Source organism: Aquarana catesbeiana, linkage group LG04, assembly GCF_042186555.1.
Source record: "Aquarana catesbeiana isolate 2022-GZ linkage group LG04, ASM4218655v1, whole genome shotgun sequence".
NCBI classification, from domain to species: domain Eukaryota; kingdom Metazoa; phylum Chordata; class Amphibia; order Anura; family Ranidae; genus Aquarana; species Aquarana catesbeiana.
This window is the reverse complement of record NC_133327.1, coordinates 183,820,001-183,839,044: the sequence shown is the minus strand read 5'-3', so window position 1 is coordinate 183,839,044 and position 19,044 is coordinate 183,820,001. Positions and strand designations below refer to the sequence as shown.

At 44.9% G+C, this 19,044-nt stretch overlaps 1 protein-coding gene across 3 annotated transcripts in view; it reads right to left on the bottom strand.

The window, feature by feature from the left end:
* The window catches only part of RHBDD1 (rhomboid domain containing 1), a 160,641-nt gene extending 147,169 nt beyond the window's left edge, over positions 1–13,472 (bottom strand). For 2 of the 3 annotated variants that reach the window (XM_073625975.1, XM_073625977.1), the window contains exon 1: positions 13,349–13,472. The gene's annotated coding sequence lies outside the window, so the exon portion shown is untranslated. The remainder of the gene's footprint in view (positions 1–13,348) is intronic. The other variant, XM_073625976.1, reaches the window with a different exon arrangement.
* Between the last annotated feature and the right edge of the window lie 5,572 nt (positions 13,473–19,044).

Genomic DNA, 19,044 nt, shown 5'->3' with positions numbered 1-19,044 from the left:
CAAGCAGGCAGGCAGGCTGGCTGCACTGGGAGACACAGGCAGGCTGGCTGCACTGGGAGACACAGGCAGGCTGGCTGCACTGGGAGACACAGGCAGGCTGGCTGCACTGGGAGACACAGGCAGGCTGGCTGCACTGGGAGACACAGGCAGGCTGGCTGCACTGGGAGACACAGGCAGGCTGGCTGCACTGGGAGACACAGGCAGGCTGGCTGCACTGGGAGACACAGGCAGGCTGGCTGCACTGGGAGACACAGGCAGGCTGGCTGCACTGGGAGACACAGGCAGGCTGGCTGCACTGGGAGACACAGGCAGGCTGGCTGCACTGGGAGACACAGGCAGGCTGGCTGCACTGGGAGACACAGGCAGGCTGGCTGCACTGGGAGACACAGGCAGGCTGGCTGCACTGGGAGACACAGGCAGGCAGGCTGCACTGGGAGACACAGGCAGGCAGGCTGCACTGGGAGACACAGGCAGGCAGGCTGCACTGGGAGACACAGGCAGGCAGGCTGCACTGGGAGACACAGGCAGGCAGGCTGCACTGGGAGACACAGGCAGGCAGGCAGGCTGGCTGCACTGGGGGACACAGGCAGGCTGGCTGCATATGACGGGCACTGGTGAGGCTGCATTGATCTCTTGTACCACGTCCCCAGTCTCTGACCATCTCCTGCACCACGTCCCCAGTCTCTGACCATCTCCTGCACCACGTCCCCAGTCTCTGACCATCTCCTGCACCACGTCCCCAGTCTCTGACCATCTCCTGCACCACGTCCCCAGTCTCTGACCATCTCCTGCACCACGTCCCCAGTCTCTGACCATCTCCTGCACCACGTCCCCAGTCTCTGACCATCTCCTGCACCACGTCCCCAGTCTCTGACCATCTCCTGCACCACGTCCCCAGTCTCTGACCATCTCCTGTATAAAAACATTTTTAAAAAAATAAGTTTGGGTATCGTTTTCGGTATCGTTTTCGGCACCAAAAAACCCATTCAGTGCACCCCTACCTCTAAAGCCACCCCGCCCCTTAAAGCAGCTGATCAAAGACGGATCTTATTTAATCAGCTGCTTTCCTGGCTGCAACATTTAGGAAATGATGGCTCTGAAACTGGAAGTAAAGTAATCCCTGATACTTCCAGGATCTTTTATCACAGAGGAGATGGGAGAACACATATTCCTCCATCTCCCCTGTGGGCAGCCGACTGCTTACTGTGGTCCTGGGCAGGTGGCGGCTGGAGGAGGGAAGACTTGCCAATTGGTGTAATCACTTTTACAAGAAAGCCAATTGCTGGTTGTAAAAAACAATACCAGGAGCCGTGATGCTGATATAACCACTTGCTGTCCAGGATGTTTATACACATACACTCATGGCAAGTGGTAAAGCTCAACTCCAGGTTTGTTAAAAAGAGAAGTATGGGTTTTTTGTTTTTTTTTTAGATTCATACATACCTAGGTGGATGCAGCATCGGCGTAGCTTACCAATAATCACAATCAATAGTTTTCTATTCTTAGGCTACTTTCAGACTATTTTTAGCGGCGATTTACCGTTGTTTTAGCAGTGCTATTCAGCCACTATTGGGGCAGTTTTAACCCCCGCTAGCAGTCGCAAAGCGCCGCTATGCCAGTGCCGTCCAATTGTTTTCAATGGGCAGGGGCGCTTTAGGAGCGGTGTATACACCGCTCCTGCAGGGCTGCAAAGATGCGGCTTGCAGGACTTTTTTACTGTCCTGCAAGCGCACCGCTCCAGTGTGAAAACACTGGGCTTTCACACTGGAGAGACAGGAGAGGCTCTTTACAGGCGCTATGCAGGTGATATTTTTAGCACTGTAGCGCCTGTAAAGCGCCTCAGTGTGAAAGTAGACTTAGGCTTTTTTCCCCCCTCAGTTTTCACCTGGTGATCTGGCCAGTAACACACCTCCTGTATTCGCGAGGCACAACTCTGGATGAATGAGCACAGGGGGCACCTTTGGACAGCAGCATTGTTAGTCTAGGGGGAGGACAGCGTTAAATGTATTAGCTCATGCGTGAAGGGCGCTGCGCTTTCTGAATGGCCCGGAGGAGGGGGGCCAAACTTTTAAAGTTGAAAGTAACCTTAGCGTATTTTTTTTTTTTTTTAAATTTAGCACAGGTAGCACCATGCTGGAAACAGACTGATTTGGGTGTAGGTGAGCAATGATGGAAGCCACTCTAAATGTTGCTACTTGTAGTGCAGCTGTCCCCGTTAATGATTGCCTTATGTGCACTGCAAAATATAATAAACCCTGTTGCATGCCCCAGTCGAAACGTGTAGGGCTTGCTATACTTGCTTCCCACATTGCTTTTACTCTTTTTCAGTGATCATTTTTTATACAATCATCTGTTATTTGATGCTTTGTAAATTATTATATGAGATTAAAAATCTTTTATTTATATGACCTGTGCCGTTCTTTTTCTTTTTTCAATATGGTCAACACGTGACAATGTTTCATTCTGTCACTGGTCCTTCCTACTGACTTTTTATTGAGGTACAATCTACATCTACCTGGAAAACGTGCCCCAGTTCCGGATATGCGGTTGTCTTATTTGGATTTACATTGGCTGATCGAAACATTTGCTTCTGGAGTGATCTTTTTATAAAGCTTCGTCTACCTCTCAGTCGGTGATACTGATAAGCACCTGTCTTTCGGCTAACACACGCCTTATTGACCCACTGTCATATGACATGTAGGTCCAACTTGTCTGGTAAGAAGTACCCATCCATTATCTTCCATTTAGATGAATGTTCACTCGGTCAAGCTTAGAGTCTTTTAGTTATCCTCGTGTATTTGTCATCCCATCATTTGCCACAGAGGATTACATCATATCCATCTGATTGGACATTACATCTTTGGGAGTCTATTTTCAGTATTTGAACGTCACTATGTTATAGTTACCACACCTTATTATTGTATGTTGTTTTTATATTTTCATAGGCTTACACCATTGTTAATTTTTATTATAGCACTTTCTTATACCAATTGTTGTGATATACATTTGGGCCATCACAGTGTTTTATTTAATCTATTTTTGATACATTTAGCGCTGCACTTTTGAATTCTCTATCAATTCTGGACTTTGTTTTAGTGTTAGCAGCTTTGTGCATTTTAATTTGTTTTTTATAGTGGTTCAATGCAGCAATTTTCTACACATTTTTCCCTTAAAAAAGCTTCTTGGTTGGATATCTCAGGTGGGTCCAAACTTGTGTCTGAGCAAGCCTGAGCTAATCGCTAGCCAGGAGCATCACCTATTCAGAAAGAAAGCAGTGGCCAGAGAAGTGAATGTGATGTGCAAGGGCCATCCAAGAGGACTACAATCCCCTTCAGGCAAGTTCAAAACAGAGAATCTCTATTTATGTTGAGCAGTAACACCTTGGGGCATGTTTATAAAGCAGTAAATATGACATGAAGGCTAAGTTCACACCAGCATTGAAAGCAGGCGTTTGAGGGGCGTTTTTAACACTCCTCAAACGCCAATGCAAATGATACTACGGACAGCACACAGTGTTCACATTATCAAAACATAAAGCATTAGCATTGCGTCGCTTCAAAATTGAAGCCTCATGTTGAGTCTGGAGGAGTTTGAAGCCTTTCAACGCCTCCCATTCAAGTCTATGGTAACGCTCTGCAAACGCACTGGCAGGCATTTGCTGCGAGTTTGCGGCGTGGTTGCAGTGCATTAAAATGAGTTAAAAAAAAAAAAAAAAAAATCATGCAGGAGGAATATAATGTCCCACAATGCACTGCAATGATAGATTGTCCTGCAGTCACTTCCTTCTATGCACTTCCTGTTTGTACCCCTTCTGAGGGTAGGTGCATAAATCATGATACATGGCATGAAAATGCAATTTAGAATATCTCTAAGAGACAATTGGAGGTACCCAATAGCACCGGGATGCCCTTCTCCTCTTCCTCTGCTAAGCCAATTGCTCATACATCAGCATCATTTGCAGGAGGCCAAACATGAGAAGCATAGTAAGGGAATCAATGCCATTGCCTTCCCTGCTAATGGAGTATACACAGGAAACCTACACCATGACAAGCCACACCTCAAAGCGTTTAACTGTTATTATTGTAATGCCACGTCCCCTTAAAAAAACAAATAGGCATTTGTGAAGTCAGTTTAACACACATTAACGTGCATGAAATGCGTCAAAATTGTACATAAGGCGTTTGGGGAGTGTTTTTAAACCACCATTAACGCCAGTCTAATGCCCATGCTAAAGCACATTAAAGTGATTGTAAAGGCTTGTTTTTTATTTTTTTTAAATAACAAACATGTCATACTTACCTCCACTGTGCAGCTCATTTTGCACAGAGTGGCCCCGAACATTCTCTTCTGGGGTCTCTCAGCGGCTCTCGCGGCTCCTCCCCACATCAAATAACCCCCTAGGAGAAGTGATCTCCCTGGGGAAGGGTTACCTTGCGGGTGCACTCCCAAGTCCAGCATTTGCGTCCATAGACATGAAAGCCGGACTCGGACCCGCCCCCTGGCGTCCGCGTCATTGGAGTTGATTGACAGCAGCGGGAGCCAATGGCTGCGCTGCTATTAATCTATCCAATCAAGAGATGAGAATCCCAGGCAGAGGAAGAGTGCGTCTCCGGCGTATGAAATTCCAGGGCTCAGTAAGTAAAATGGGGGGGCTGGTCGGCCAGTCACTGCCAGGTGACATGAACCTTTACAACCCCTTTAACTCTATAAAAACGTTTGTTAAGAGTTAGCCCGGGTTCACACCTATGCAAATTAGATGTGCGTTTCCCCACATCTAATTCGCATAGTAGGAGAATGTGACTGGCTCCCTATGGAGCCGGTTCACATATCTCCGGGGCGGCTGCGGAGCGCACTGCACAAAAACGCTGTGCATCTTTGGCTCCGTTTCAGGGCCGAATTCAGCATAGAATCGGCCCTGATTCGTCCCTGAAACGGGGAACAGGGACGCACAGCGCTCCTGTGCGATCCGCAGCCCGGTATAGTGTAAACCCGGGCTTAGACATTTAGTCAAGTGTGAATAAGCCCTAAGGACCTTTTTACACTGGTGCGTTTAAATAAAGGTGGTATGCGTTTTTCAAAAATGCATATCATGTTTTTAATGTGTTTTTGTGTGCTTTCTGGTTCACTGACTCCCAGCATGCACCTGTGAAACGTGACCCTGAATGCACCAAAAACACAAACGCGGTGCGCTTTTGATGAGTTCCCATTGACTTACAATAGACGATGCCTTTTGGTGCGGTTTTGAAAAACTGCATTAACCACTTAAGAACAGAACCTCATTTTGAGATTTGGTGTTTACTGGTTTAAAACGTGTTTTTTTGCTAGAAAATTACTTTGAACCCCCAAATATCATATATATATTTTTTACTAACACACTAGAGAATAAAATGGCGGTCACTGCAATACTTTGTCACACCGTATTTGTGCAGCGGTCTTACAAGCGCACTTTTTTTCGGAAAAATACACTTTTTTTAATCAAAAAATAAGACAACGGTAAAGTTAGCCCAATTTTTTTTTTTTATATTGTGAAAGATGTTACACCAAGTAAATTGATACCCAACATGTCACGCTTCAAAATAGCGCCGCTTGTGGAATGGCGACAAACTTTTACCCTTAAAAATCTCCATAGGTGATGTTTAAAAAAAATTCTACAGGTTGCATGTTTTGAGTTACAGGAGGAGGTCTAGGGCTAGAATTATTGCTCTCACTTTAACGATCACAGCAATACCTCACAGTAATACCTCACCGTTTACATAAGCGGGCGCTACTCACGTATGTGTTCGCTTCTGTGTGCGATCACACTAATGCCCCGTACACACGGTCGGACTTTGTTCGGACATTCCGACAACAAAATCCTAGGATTTTTTCCGACGGATGTTGGCTCAAACTTGTCTTGCATACACACGGTCACACAAAGTTGTCGGAAAATCCGATCGTTCTAAACGCGGTGGCGTAAAACACGTACGTCGGGACTATAAACGGGGCAGTGGCCAATAGCTTTCATCTCTTTATTTATTCTGAGCATGCGTGGCACTTTGTCCGTCGGATTTGTGTACACACGATCGGAATTTCCGACAACGGATTTTGTTGTCGGAAAATTTTATATCCTGCTCTCAAACTTTGAGTGTCGGAAAATCCGATGGAAAATGTGTGATGGAGCCTACAACGGTCGGAATTTCCGACAACAAGGTCCTATCACACATTTTCCGTCGGAAAATCCGATCGTGTGTACGGGGCATATGTGTGTCACTTTAATTCCTATTACAAGGAATGTAAACATCCCTTGTAATAGAAAAAAAAAAAAGCATGGCAGGACTTCTTAAATATGAGATCTGGGGTCAAAAAGACGTCAGATCTCATATTTACACTAAAATGCAATAAAAAAATAAATATATATATATATATATATATATATATATATATATATATATATATATATATATATATATATATATATATATATATATATATATATATTTTTTTTTTCGGAAAAAAAAAGTCCGTCTAAGAGCTATGGGCGGAAGTGAAGAAGTTTTGACGTTGCTTCCACCCTGCAATGGTATGGAGTTGGGTGGGGGCCATCTTTCCCTCACTCAGCTCCATGCCACACACGGAGAAGGATGCGATCGCCTCCACCGCTACCGGTGGCTCCGGTAAGTGGCAGAGGGCACCAGAGCGCAGCGGAAGGGGGCACTCTCCCGCCAATAAAAGTGATCTTGTGGCGAATCCGCTGCAGAGACCACTTTTATCTGAAGAAGATACTGGGGTTATGGTAGCTAGCTGCTGCCATAACAACAATATTCCTCTTCAAAACAGCAGATGTATAAGGACAGCGGGCGGTCGGCAAGTGGTTAAAGATGCAGCACGCAGGCTAAAATTAAAGTGATACTAAAGTCTTATTTTTTTGTTTTAAAATAACAAACATGTTAGGCTCGGTTCACACTGGGGCGACTTGTCAGGCGACCTAGTCGCCTGACAAGTCGCCTCCCGTTCTGTGCTATGGAACCGTTCTAATCGGAGCGACGCAAGTCGCTCCGACTTAGAAAAAGGTTCCTGTATTACTTTGGGGGCGACTTGGGGCGACTTGCATAGACTTCTATGCAGAAGTCGTCTCGCAAGTCGCCCCGGCAGTCGTTTGCAGGTCGCCTCGCTGAGGCGACCTGCAAGTCGTGCCGCCCATGTGTGAACCGAGCCTTATACTTACCAGTTCTTTGCAGTGGTTTTTGCACAGAGCAGCTCTGACCCTCCTCTTCTCAGGTCCCCAGCCAGTGCTCCTGGCCCCTCCCTCCTGCCGAGTGCCCCCACAGCAAGCAGCTTGCTATGGGGGCACCGAGCCAAGCCACTGCTCTGTGTGTCCATTCAGCTGTGGCTTGGCCCCGCCCCCTCTCTCTCATTGGCTCACTAACTTTGATTGACAGCAGCAGGCGCCAATTGCGCCCGCTGTCTATCTCAGCCAATTAGGAGGGAGAGTCCAGGACAGCCAAATCTCTTGTGCACATTGCTGGATTGATACGGGACTCAGGTAAGTATTAGGGGTGCTCAGGGTGGATAAAAACAGATGGTTAGACTTACCGGTAATGGTGTTTCTACAAACCTTCCAGGACAGCAACACATGAGAGATGAGAGGCTCCTCCCTACAGGAAACGCAATCAGTTCACAGCTGTTAAAAGGCCCCACCTTTCTCCTTCCGTCAGTTGTTGTAAAGTAATTCTCCCAATCGACCCACAAGGGGTCTTTAATCACCTAGGCATTTACCATCCACTGTATACATTTTCTCCCTCCTTAACAGGGCAGGAAGTAGGCCTGCCGTCCTGGAAGGTTTGTAGAAACACTGTTACTGGTAAGTTTAACCGTCGGTTTTCTCCTCTCACCTTCCAGGACAGCAACACATGAGAGTATAATCAAGTAATCCGCAGGCTTACCTTAGGGTGGGACCACTAGCTGCAAGATCTTCCTGCCAAATGCCAGGTTCTGCAGCGTGTTTTACCTACATTTCATTATGACTGATGAAGGTATCTTAACTGGATCAAGCCCACTTCCTGCAGCTAGCAGGTCTGGCGTCTCCTCCAGCACTTCCCTTTATTCAGGGTTGCACTGTGCTCTGCCTCCTGTGCTCTGGCCGGAAACTCCAGTTTTGGAGAGCAGCTTGGAGCACACTGAGTTCTCCCCTTGTCGCTGCTTACGTTATCTGGATCTTCGCAGCATGTTGCTCGGCGTATGCAGGGGAGGACAGGAGGAGACCTGAGCTGATGAGCAAAGTGCAACGGCAGGGGACCATCACGTATGCCCAGACCACCTGCATAACCTCATGGGGTGACATGTGAGAAGCTCTAAGGCGTGCAGCCCTCACTGGCTTTCCTAAACCTGGCTCACAGGGATACCATCCGACTCTCTAGGTCTTCTGGTCAGAAAAAACAAACAAATGTTTCGGTGTGGGAGAAACACAATAAATACTGATATAAAAAAAATAGAGGTTCTAAAATAAATCTGCTATAAACTAGCCAACATCCCAAATTTGAATATGGTACAAAGATTTCCCACTACGGGTGGGACTTTTTAGACATGGACTGTGAGACACTCAATTTAGTAAAAGAGTATAAAGTAGTTTTATTTAACAAAAACTAAAAAAAAAGCATATATGCACTCAAAATGTAAACATACAATAAGGTTTTATGCATTCGTGTTTTCTATGCGTTACAGAGTATCATGCACTCCTTCAGGGATAATCTGACATGCAATTTGTATTATATGTAGCAATCTAAAACATAAAAGACATACATTTTCAATAACAACATACATTAAATTAGCAACATTATCCACCCAATGGCAACCGGGGGATTAAGGCAAAGTTCTGCCCCTTAGGAGATGATATGATACTTCTTTTTGTCCCTTACCTTGCACGCCGTGGTTCCCCAGGTGACCGCGCATGCGTGCCTCTGGGAGCGCGACACATGACTTCACTCTTCCCGCATCGCCATCTTGGATGTGGGCAGGGGGTGGAGCCGTGCGCTCGGTGGACCGTGTTTTCAGCAGACACTGATGTGTGAGTGATTACCATCACTCACACCTGGTAGGAGGGTGGTTCATGTTGGTTAGCTCCTATATATAGGGAGCTCCAGCAGGGATGTAAGCAGTGTTGTGGCAATCGATGAGGCAGCATACCAGCGGTTCGGATTGGTTCAGGTAAAAGCTCTTTCTGACATACTTTTCCAAATCTGTAGCTGCTTAAACCTTGTTTTGTTAAATAGACATTATCCTTACCATATCCACTCTTCCTGTTATTCTTAGATTGTGACATTTTTGGATGTGTCCTTCGGTGGGTCGTTCAGGTCTCTTTTTGGATCCTCTCAAATCATCTAATACGTTTCCTATACGGCCATTGGTGCTTATGGATCCATTAATCAAACACTGCATGATATAATCTGCCCTCATCTATGTACACACATCATCCCTTTGAGGTATATATTTAATTAGTGCTTGTTTCTTATTTAATTATAAGCATTCTTTTGTTTTCTCCCATGCAAACCTCTCTTTGTGAGGATATATTGGCAAAAAATTGGGGTATAAAAATAAGCTGTAGATTCTGATAGCTGTTTTTCTTTACATTCCCAGCCTCCTGCTAATGTGGTCCCGGGTTGCGCTCAGGTGATCATCGCGCCCACTCCCCACATTAACCAGGAAGCCTCTCTGCCTTAATCCACCGGTTGCCATTGGGTGGCTAACGATGCTCATTTAATGTATGTTATTATTGAAAATGTGTCTTTTATATTTTAGATTGCTACATATAATACAAATTGCATGTTGGATTATCCCTGAAGGAGTGTATGATACTCTGTAACGCGTAGGAAACACAAATGCATAAAACCTTATTGTACGTTTACATTTTGAGTGCATATATGCTTGGAACCTTCCGGGAAATATATGCATGCTAAAGTGATTTGTACAGACAATCCAATCAAGTGTTTTTATGAATATATTTTTCTTACTGTTTTGATAATTGTTAAATAAAACTACTTTATACTCTTTTACTAAATTGAGTGTCTCACAGTCCATGCCCAAAAAGTCCCACCCGTGGGAGGAAATCTTTGTAATATACACAATCAACACTGAGGGATAAGGGGAAAGGTGGGGCCTTTTAACAGCTGTGAACGGATTATGTTTCCAGTAAGGAGGAGCCTCTCATGTGTTGCCGTCCTGGAAGGTAAGAGGAGAATTTTTTTTTCTTTTTTTTTTTACAAATTTATTTTAATAAAATGCTTTTGGAGCAGAAATCTATCTAATGATAGTTTTCTATTTAAGATACATTAATAATTTAGTTTATTCAGCATGAAATGGAGCTTAGTGATGTATCAGGAGGCTGTATATTCTGCAATATTTAAATTCACTCATTTAATGAATCCAAGCTCTGCAAGCTGAGATATAGTGCACTGATGCATTCACACAATTTCACAGTAACCATGAGCTAAAACAAAGTTTGGGAATATTCCTTTATCCCATTGTTTTGCAAATCTATTTAGACTGCAAACTGTATGATTGAATCGGTTCTGATATTGCAGTTCTACTAACCTGATAGCTTATTATTCTAAATAGGAAACCTTCAGTTTGTTTGCAAATATTAAAGATTCTAACTACCAGCAAAAATAAGGGCACTTTCACACTAAGACTGTAGCGGTAAAGCGCCACTAGTTTTCGCGGCGCTTTCCCGCCGCTAGTGGTGCGCTTTTAACCCCCACCGCAGGGGTTAAAATCGCCTGCTTCGGCAGTGCTGCCCATTGATTTCAATAGGCAGGGTGGTGCAGGACCGCCCCAAAGATGCTGCTTGCAGGACTTTTTTTCTCATCCTGCAAGCGCACCACTCCAGTGTGAAAGCACTCGGGCTTTTACACTGGAGTGACAGGAGAGACTCTTTGCAGGCGCTATTTTTAGTGCTAAAACACCTGTAAAGCGCCTCAGTGTGAAAGTGGCCTTTGAGACCTTACATTTAAAGAGCACCGGTTATTTCAGATACATCATGGCAGCACCTGTTAGCGGGAATCCACTCACCTGCTGCCGCCAGGTACCTCTCCTTATTGTATCGCTGCCGTATCACCAGCCATCCCATTAAAGTAAATGAGACTGTCGGTGAGTCAACAGCGGGTCAGAGGAGGAGCCGCTGTGGGACAGAGATGACATTTGCTCTTTAAAAATCATGATTTAAATCAAGCCTTTTTACTTGTAATTTAAATCGACTTGATTTAAATCAAATCCACCCTAGGGGGGCTGCTGCACAACGTTTTTATCTTAAAGTGATTGTAAAGGTTAGTTTTTTTTTTGTAAAAAAACATACATGTCATACTTACCTGCTCTGTGCAAGGGCTTTCCACAGAGCGGCCCTACTTTTCTGGGATGACCCAGCAGTGCTCCTGGCTCCTTCTCTTCATTGTGTGCCCCTACGGAGAGACGCTTTCCATGGGGGAGCCCGTGCGGGCGTGCTCCTGAGTCCTGCTGCTGTGTCCATTGACACAGACAGCAGGACTTGGCCCCGCCCCCATATCACTGGAATTGGATTGACAACAGCGGGAGCCAATGGCTCCCGCTGCTATCAATCTATCCAATGAGGACCCTAAACAGCAGCTGGAGCTACTGGGCTCGTGCTTGTCCCTGAAATGATCGGGTTCAGGTAAGAAAAAGGGGGCAGCTGCCGCGCAGAAGGTTTTTCACCTTAATGCGTAGAATGCATTAAAGCGGAGTTCCAACTACAATCAATACCTTTTTTTTTTTTTTTTTTTTTTTTTTTTTTGTAAACCTTTCACAAGCATTTACAATGGCATTGTAACACTCACGTCTTCTGTATAATTTGTCCCCCGATGTCTGGTTTCATCTGTTAAAAGAACTTTTATAATGCAGTGGTGGCCATTTTCATTTTGCTTGTGGGCATGTGAAGCCCACAAGCATCCTGTTCCAGGATACGGTGCTGCTGAGCGACCAGCATGCACCGCCCGTTCTCTCTCCAATCTCGCGCATGCGCATTGAGGCATTCTCGCAGCGCTGTCAACTACTAGGTTGTCATCACAACGGGAGGTGGTATCGAAAGTGCCCGCCCCGTTGTGATGGCAACGAAGCCCTCGGCGCTGCCCACTGACCCCTGGGAGTAGCGAGCGGAGGCACCGAGGGAAGTGACGTAAGGAGCCTAGGAGAGGAAGGAGGAAGATTTCAAGGGACCACATAGAGCCAAGGCATTAAGAGGTGAGTAAAAAAAAAAATGTCCAAATGTTTTTTTTTTTTTTTATATATTATTTCATGCACAGTAATTTTTTTTTTTTTTGGGTGGAATTCCACTTTAAGGTGAAAAACCTTGAGGGTTTACAACTCTTTTAAAGTGATTGTAAATCAGAAGGTTTTTTTTTTTTTTTTTTTTTAATCTAAATGCATTCCCCCTAACACTTACCTGAGATCCCTCTATCCAGCCATGTCCACGAGTGGCTCAGCCATCTGAAATTCTCCCTCCTAATTGACTAACTGACTTTGATTAACAGCAGTGGGAGCCAATCAGGAGAGAGGGGGGCAGGGCCGGGCTCCGTGTCTGAATGGACACAGGGAGCTGTGACTTGGCTTGGGTGCCACCATAGCTAGATGACTTGCTGTGGGGACACTGAACAGGAGGGAGGGGCCAAGATCACAGAAGAGGGACCCGAGAAGAGGAAGATCTGGGCTGCTCTGTGCAAATCCACTACAAGAGAGCAGGCAAGTAGAAGATGTTTGATATTTTTATAGGGAAAAGAAATTAGACTTTACAATCATTTTAATGCATAGACTGCATTAAGATAAGAAATCTTCTGTCTTTAGAACCACTTTAATAAAGAGAAGTTTAAAGAAAAAAAAAAGGGATGCAGCATGCAGAACTTTTCAAAACTCTGCACACCTGCAGTGCGGTAATGTGAACAGTTACATATGTTTTAAAAAGGAAACGTTTTCATGCATTTTTGTCGCTCAGAAAAAGCGCACCAGTGCGAATGAAGCATTACTAGATGAATCGTCCTGGAGCATGCGATTTAAATACTAATAGATTGATCCACCACCAATAAATGCTTGGTAAAAGTCACACACAATGCTTTGTAAACTAGGAAACATGTGGCTGTCACAGCCTATATAGCTGCCGAGTCTATGAACTTTACAGAGAGTAGAGAAGCCTTGTACATACATTTTCTTTTCTGTTAGAACATTTTCTATTTGGATCTCTTATTATTTACCTAGCTCCGTAAAGTCAAAACTTTTCACTCACCCCACTGCCAAATTCCAAACTCTATAAAACTCTATTGCATTCTTTGTAAAAGAAAAACAACTTTCCACAATAAACACATCACACTACCTTCACACGTAAGCTACCCAGCTTGCCTCATTCTTTAACATCCAGAAATGCACTATACTAGTGTTTCATCCTGTCCCCATGTGTCTGTGATCTTTCAGTCTTCCCACTTCCTGTTTTAAATAAAGTTTTATGGAAACGTCAATATAAATAGTGCAGAGGCGTGGTGTTGTGTTTTCTTTCTGTTGATTCAATGCTGCAGCATTGGAGGAGGACAGATCACATGACACTGGACTGTGAACCCGGAAGTCTTGTTTATGAGAGACCTTAGAGACAGACTGGAGGAGGAAACAGCACCTAATGTTATAGAATGATGAGGTGCATGGATTTATATGTTTGTAATACAAAGGGGTTAATACAGCACAGTAAGTATAAACTTATAGCCAGTTGTAAAACAAATTCAGCATCCCTTCCCTTTTTAGTTACCAACCTGCACCATGCAATAGAAATGTAGATATGAGTGTTCAGGTCCTAAATAACTTCTTATGCTGTATACAACACATAAGATACGAAGGAGCTGTTGCCACTTTTTAACCCTTGCTTATGGCAAACTATTATATATATATATATATACACATACATTATCTCATAAAAGTGAGTACACCTCTCACATTTTTGTAAATATTTTATTATATCTTTTCATGTGACAACACTGAAGAAATGACATTTTGCTACAATGTAAAGTAGTGAGTGTACAGCTTGTATAACAGTGTAAATTTGCTGTCCCCTCAAAATAACTCACTGCACAGCCATTAATGTCTAAACCGCTGGCAACAAAGGTGAGTACACCACTAAGTGAAAATGTCCAAATTGTGCCCAAAGTGTCAATATTTTGTGTGGCCACCATTATTTTCCAGCACTGCCTTAGCCCTCTTGGGCATGGAGGTCACCAGAGCTTCACAGGTTGCCACTAGAGTCCTCTTCCACTCCTCCATGACAACATCACGGAGCTGGTGGATGTTAGAGACCTTGCGCTCCTCCACCTTCCATTTGAGGATGCCCCCACAGATGCCCAAGGGTTTAGGTCTGGAGGCATGCTTGGTCAGTCCATCACCTTTAACCTCAGTTTCTTTAGCAAGACAGTGGTCGTCTTGGAGGTATGTTTGGGGTCGTTATCATGTTGGAATACTGCCCTGAGGCCCAGTCTCTGAAGGGAGGGGATCATGCTCTGCTTCAGTATATCACAGTACATGTTGGCATTCATGGTTCCCTCAATGCACTGTAGCTCCCCAGTGCCGGGAGCACTCATGCAGCCCCAGACTATGACACTCCCACCACTATGCTTGAGTGTAGGCAAGACACACTTGTCTTTGTACTCCTCAGTTGGTTGCCACCACACACGCTTGACTTCATTTGAACCAAAATAAGTTTATCTTGGTCTCATCAAACCACAGGACATGGTTCCAGTAATCCATGTCCTTAGTCTGCTTGTCTTCAGCAAACTGTTTGCGGGCTTTCTTGTGCATCATCTTTAGAAGAGGCTTCCTTCTGGGACGACAGCCATGCACATACCTCCCAACTTTTTGAGATGGGAATGAGGGACACCTATTAGCAAAAGTATGCAGGCATAAAACACACCCCTTGCCACACTCCCTTTAAGGAGAATTGTACAAAAAAACAAGATTGGTTACACCCACAAGTGCTTTTTTTACCACTACTATTCCTTCATATTGGCTTTTGGAATTTACAAATGCAGTAATTTAGAAATCAGATGAAAGGTTTAGCACTGGAAAACACTTTTTGATAGATAAAAAACCCCACGTTAGACTTACCGGTAACAGTATTTCCACAAATCTTCCAGGACAGCTACTTGAGAGATGATTGGCTCTGCCTTCTACAGGAAACACAAATCAGACACAATTTAAAAGGCCCCTCCCTTTTCCGTGACCCTCAGTTGTATGAAGATCAAGTAAACGTCCACCAAAAGTGAACTCGGAAGAGGAATAACAGAGACTCATTAATACACCACAACCAGGTTAAAAAAGGGGATCAGTGAAAAAAGAATAGGGTGGAATTTAGACACTGTCCTGGAAGATTTGTGGAAATACTGTTACCGGTAAGTCTAACGGGGGTTTTCCCCCCTCATCTTCCAGGACAGCTACTTGAGAGGATAAGCAAGATCTATACCTTAGGGAGGGACAACAGCCTGAAGTACTTTCCTTTCAAAGGAGAGATCCTGGCTGGAGAGCATCTGGACTCTATAATGCCTGACGAATGCATGAGAGGAGGCCCAGGCAGCAGCTTTGGAAATATCTTCCTATGATGCACCCGCTCTTTCTGCCCAAGATGCAGCTAGCAACCTAGTAGAGTGAGCCCTAACTCTGGAAGGAGGGGATTGTCTTGAAGATTTGTATGCCTCACATATAGCTTCTATCTGGAAATGGAACTTCTGGAAGCTTTGGAACCCTTATTGGGACCACTAAAAATAATCAGTAATTGTGAATCTTTCCTAAATTTACTAGTAACTTTTAAGTAGTGTAGAAGACATCTTACATCTAAAAAACCAAACCTTTCTTCCTCCAGATTCCTGGGGGAGGAATAAAAGCTAGGAAGAACCACTTCCTGGTACCTGTGGAAGTCAGACGAAACTTTGGGCAAGTACAAAGAGTCAGACATGATCACTACTCTGTCATCTAAAATCCTCAAAGGATCTTTACACGAGAAAGAACCTAAATCGGAGACCCTTCTCCCAGAAGTTATTGCCAAAAAGAAAACCATCTTTAGGGTGACTAATTTTAAATAGGAGTCACGAGGTGGCTCAAAAGGAGGTCTGGCAAGGGCGTTCAATACCAATGACAAATCCCAGGGGGGAACCTGCTTGACTACTCTGGGTGTATGTCTAGCCCTGGCTAGGAGGAATCTCTTAAAGGCTCCTCCGCCAGTCTTTTCTCCATGAACAGAGATAGGGCAGCAACTTGAACCCTAAGAGTGCTGACAGCAAGCCCTTTTTCCACTCCCCTCTGTAAAAAATCCAGAACATAGGGAATGGCAAACGAGTCTACCCCAGCCCTTTTTAGCCAGGTTACAAAGGTCCTCCAAACTTTGCCATAAATCTTGACTAATTTTTGGCTGTCTAGAATAGTCTCAATAACCCTAACTGAACATTGTTTCAATTGTAGGATGCGCCGCTCAGCCTCCAAGCCGTCAGATGGAAAATTCAAGGGTTTGGATGTAGCATTGGTCGCTGGTGTAGAAGGTCTCTTCTCTCTGGCAGGGGCCAGGGGGACTCTACTGAGAGTGCTCTCAGTGCGGAGAACCAACTCCTCCTGGGCCACCATGGAGCAATCAGAATCACTTCTGCTTGTGAAAGATACAATCTTTCGGACCACCAGAGGCAATAGCGGAAATGGAGGAAAGGCGTAGGCCAGGGGAAAATTCCACTGGAAAGAGAGCGCATCTGTCCCTAGGGGCTTTGCTTCTCTGTCCAGGGAAAAATAAGCTGGAAGCTTGCTGTTGTGGGTGGAAGCAAACAGATCCACTTTGGGCATTCTCCACTTGACAACTAACTCCCAGGAGATTTCCTAGTTCAGCTCCCAACTGGTGGAAGTGATAGTTACTCTGCTCAGATAATCTGCCAGTATATTTGCTGACCCACTGATGTGGATTGCCCTGATTGAGGAAACATTGTCCTCTGCCCAGGAAAGGATCTCCTGACTCAACACTAGCAGGCTCTCTGAGCGAGTACCCCCCTGCTTGTTGAGCTAAAAAATCAATAGGTCCTTTGCATGAACCCTCGTTTTCAAAGTGATCATAGCTTTTCCTACTGCTAACAGTTCCCTGTAGTTTGAGGATTGGGCTGCCTCTTTTGGCTGCCAGGCACCCTGAGCCTGCCAATCCTCTGAGTGCGCCCCCCAACCCCACAAGCTGGCGTCTGTGGTAATCTTTACCGGGAAACGCTGGGCCCAAGCCTTCCCTACCTGCAGATGCTCCAGTCTGACCCACCAGGGCAGATTAAGAGAATTGTCTCCTGCAAGCCGCACAACCTGGTCCAGAGAGGCCTATCTGTGATCCCAACAATGCAGAAGAAATGCCTGTAGGGGTCTGGAATGCAATTGGGCCCAGGGCACTCCTGGAATTGCTGCAGTCATCAAGCCCAACAGCTGCATTATCTGATGCAGGGATGTCTGGGGATTGCACCTAAATTTCTGCATGGAAAGGAGGATCTTGGAGATCTTCTCTTCCGGTAAGAAAATTCTTTGGGCGACTGAGTCTATCAGGTAGCCCAAAAAAAGACAGCTCTGGGAGGGCACCAGAGCAGATTTATGCAGATAGGACTTTCCAACCCAATCTTTGGAAGGTCTGCAGAACTACTTGCAGATCCTGATCCAGGCCGTCTTTGTCCCGGGCAAAGATCAAAAAGTCATCCAAATAAGGGACGATTGAAATTTTTTGCAAACGAAAAAAGGCCATGACCTCGGCCATGACCTTTGTAAAGATTCTCAGAGCTGCCGAGAGACCAAAAGGAAGGGCTCTGAACTGCCAATGACTTAAGCCATTTTCCGAGAGGATCTCAAACCTTAAAAACCTCTGATCTTGGATATTGGAACATGGAGGTAAGCATCCTGAAGATCCAGGGTCACCATGAATACCTCTGCCAATAACAGATTCCTGAGTGAGTAAATGCTTTCTCTCCGGAAACGCCTGTAAACCAAGAAACTGTTTAGGAGGCTCAGATTTATGACCATCCGAAATCCTCCTGATGCCTTCCTTACCAGGAAAACATGGGAATAAAATCCTTGGAATTTTTGATCCTCCGGAACAGGGGAAATAACCCGTTCTGATTTCCAAAGATAAATCGGACCTAACATGCCCTGCCGTTTCTCTTGGTCCCTCGGCAGATGAGTGAGAAAAAAACCTCTGGAGAGGAGGGAGATTGAATTCCAACCTGAAACCCTCTTTTATGACCTTTAGAACAAAAGGATTTTCTGTTACTTTTGCACATTCCTTGCTGAAAAAGGTCAGCCTTCATCCTACCCCTGACCTGGCGTCACTGAGAGCTTTTTGCCTGGGTTGAAAGAGCAAAGAGAGACTCCTTAGCTTTGTCTTTGCTAAATGACCAATTTTTCTTTGCCCGCTGACCCCCTGGTTTGAAGTTAGCTTTGCCCCAAAAACTATGAAAGGGCCTCTTACTTTGAGGCTTAACCTTCCAAGATGGGAAACGTAGATGTGCATGCATGCCGGAAGCAACCACTCTGACAGGTCTGCTCAGTTCAATTATTTCCACATCTCTGTTTATTGCAGGGCGGTGCTCAATGTTTTATACACAAAGAACAGTAGATTATACGTCACTACTATGTAAATGTGGTCAGTCTAAAGGGTACATCTTATTGGCTGAAATACAAGAGGAATGCAGAAATGTGATGCCGAGGCTTGGTTGTTGCTGGCTGTTCTCCTCACTTCCTCATACCTCCAATGCGGGGGCTGTAGGGGGTAGACGCCATCTTTTGGTTCCAAAGCAGAGCTGAGCTGTTTACTATATAATAAGCAAAGAGTTGCATAGAAACATGTATACACATAAGAAAATAGGCATTTTTATGATTATCATTATGTTCATTACATTCCTTCACAGTCCCCCCTAAAATGGCTATTTTCTTCTGTCTTTTCTGTCCCTCATGCTAAAGGTACTACTCCCCTGGCCCATTCTCCTTAGCAACTCTTTTAGGCTGTATATAGAGACAGGCAGCAACTAGTTCACTACC